Source organism: Falco peregrinus, chromosome 2 (assembly GCF_023634155.1).
Source record: "Falco peregrinus isolate bFalPer1 chromosome 2, bFalPer1.pri, whole genome shotgun sequence".
Taxonomy (NCBI): domain Eukaryota; kingdom Metazoa; phylum Chordata; class Aves; order Falconiformes; family Falconidae; genus Falco; species Falco peregrinus.
The window spans coordinates 1,595,646-1,598,852 of NC_073722.1; positions in this window are offsets into that span (position 1 = coordinate 1,595,646).

Below are 3,207 nucleotides of genomic sequence, written 5' to 3' on the forward strand. Positions count from 1 at the left end.
GTTTGTATTTGCTTGTGTTACCACTATTTGATGAAGCAAGGGGAAAAGCAAATAGCATGTGCTAAGCTGGATGTGAAGTACAGCAGAAACAGAATTCTTAAAATCTTTGGAGCATGTACTATAAATAACAGGGAAGATGAAACTAATGAAGATATGGCCAAATTATTGAATCACATTCGTTTTTTAAAGAAAGTGATGGGAAGCAGTGTTGCTTCATGCCAAAAATGTGTGAGATAGTTCTCAGAAATGACACTATTAATTCTGAAGTATTTACGTAGGCTAAAGGACCATTTACAAGCTTTTAAAGCTAAGTGCCTGCTTTTGGGGTTTTTTTTTTGAGGGGGAAGGTCTACTTAATTTTCCTTAGAAATATGTGGAACTTCAGTGCAATGTATATCTCCCATGCCATGGTGCAAGTGAAACCTATTAATTCTTGTCCTAACCAACAGAAATTCAGAGGCTTTTTTTCTTCTTCTTTTCAGTAGCCTTTGATACCTTTGAAATCTTTTTAAATTTTCCTTATGTGAAAGGAATCTTTTATAAGCAGACCATAGAAACCATAATCCTTATGTTGCTCAATGGACTCCTTCCAAATAAATATATCTCCGTCATGAAGCCTGTTATTTAAAGTGAGGTACAGAACTCTTGAGAACAAAACAAGCTGCTTCAGAGGGTGAAGACTGACTTTCCACTGCCATCTTTCTATATGATGCTACTTGTTGCAACGATACGTCACTGCTAGCTTGTGCTTATCCATCTAAATCTTTTAAAATTGCTATCTCACTTGTATAGTTGATCACCGTGAAAGTGTTTGATTATTTTTAAATTTGTATGTGTTTTGAATGTTTTGCACAGGGATTAATCTTTAATAAATCAAAAAGAAATAAACACAACCATTTTTGATCACTTGCCTTCTACAGCTGTTAAGGTCTTACTGAAGCTAGAAGTGACTTTTTCAAACTTCAACAGTTCTACCAGTTGGGCTGTTATGTCTTTTATCTTAACAGCTAGACAAGAAGTGAGTATCTGTTTACATATAGCACATACAGGGTTTAAAGTATTAACTGGTTTTATTAGCTACTGCAATCACTTTCTTTTTCTGTTCTTATATGTCTAGAACATGTATGTTTTGTTGTTTTTTAAAAGTATATAAGCAATATGGAAAGTTAAAAGTGCATTTATCCTCTGAGGATGCAAAAATCTGAATTCTTTATTGAAATGAATAGTATGTCCAGCTAACTAAGGACTAAACTAAGGCAAAGTGTTTAATATAAAATATTTTGTCCTGATAGTTGGTTAATCTATGTAACATCATTTCTCCCAAAGTTTCTATAATTTAAAAGCATGAGAAATAACCTACATTAAAATTTTACGATTGTTATCAGAAGATTTCAATCTTGAATAAAAGTTGTATTTTAAAAAGTGACTTTCTGTACTGCCTTATTCCTGCTACTTTCATCCTAACTACAAATGTTAGATGGGATAACCTAAATGAGGCTAGCGTAGGCGAGCCAGTTGAAGTACCCAGAGCGGGTTGCGGGTAAGTAGCTTGGACAGCTGTAGTTCACTGTAAACAATCTTAGGGAGATTGCAAATCAGAAGTTTTATAAAGCCTCTGACTGTGCATGAAGTTGCACAAAAAAACAGGTTAAGAATTGTAAGCATCTATGTTTCTCTAAAGATATTTCAGAATGGCTGTATCACTGATTGATATAACAGTTTTGGACAAACAGTTGTTTTAGGAAACAGATGTTTAGCTCATAAATCCAGGCAAGAGGTGCCATCTAGCAGATAAAATATAAATTTTTTTCAGAGGAATTTTGAAAGGTATAAAATAAATTTAAGAAGTTTAAACAGGAAATAAGGCAGGATTCACAAGGCAAGGTATGGCTATTAAAGAAGGGCAACATGAGTTTTGTTTATGGAATAAATGTTCATTTCATAAACAAAGTTTTAAATTTAGAAATTAGATTACTGCCTAACACTCAAACAACTTTGGGACTAGTACCTCTTCCCTAAACTTTGTGAAGACAGGGTACACTACTATCAAGCGGAACTTAACTGCCCTTTTACATTACTAAGGCTATTATGTTATACGTTAAATAACAAGATTATAAATTAGTTAATTCTTATCTCCCATTTAATATATAATTTATATATATAATTTAATAATAATACCACCTATTTAAGATATGAACTTCAGAAGTTTGTAGAGTGTGTTCCCTTGGGCATCTGTTCTGAAGGGGTGGTATATTTCTATCAGGCTAAATTTGCTTATGATGTGTCCTGGCTGTATAACATCACAAGGTGAGGAAAGGCAGAAATGGAAATAATAAAAGGCAAAGATACCCTGAGCTTATCACAGTGAACTAGCATGGAGGAATCTGACGTGTTTACATTCCGGTGAAGAGACAGTGAATTCCGACTCACCAGCTGCCTTTGCATAGTCTAACTGCTTTTGCAAACACTACTTTTTTTTTCCTCTTCCTCTTGGAGAGGAGAGCGCTATGTAACTTGTTTAACAAGCTGTGGCTGATAGCTGTTTATAGAAGGCTTTGATCAAAAACGAGCTAGCAAGAAAACTTATCTTGGACTAGATCTCCCCCTCAACCTTTCAACAAGAATCTACAACCAAGTGTACAAAACAGCAGAAAGCTCTTGAAAGGCTCTCTTGGGTTTGCTCAAGATAAAAATCCTGGTTTTCAGCTTTTGTCCTAATAGTTTACAAATGTGTTTATTTTTTCACATTGATTCATCTATTACAGTGCAAGTGATTGAACACACATTTCGGATTCCTATCTGGCTTACCCATTTTAAGGGCTTGGGTTGCAAGCAATCGACTGCAAAGGCTATAAAGAATAACAAAGCCCGAGTTAAAAGAGGGAACTGTCTATCCCAAACATCTTCTGTCATTTATATTCCTTATGAAAGCCAACGTAAATAGTTTTTTTAAAAAATACAGCCTTTTTAAAAAGCCTTGGGGTTCTGATGTAGAGTAGTTAGTTAACCTGTCCCCCATACGCAGCTCAGAGAAACGGGATATTGCCAGTGTCTACAAGACACTATTAGGAGTGACAGACTAATGTAAGCTTTGACTAGATGCATTCTGAAAGAGGGGGTGATGGCAGTTCTGACATAAAAAGGAGTGCTCCAGTAAAGCTGACTTCTAAGTAGCCTTACCATTTTAGAGAGCTTTTTTTAGACATT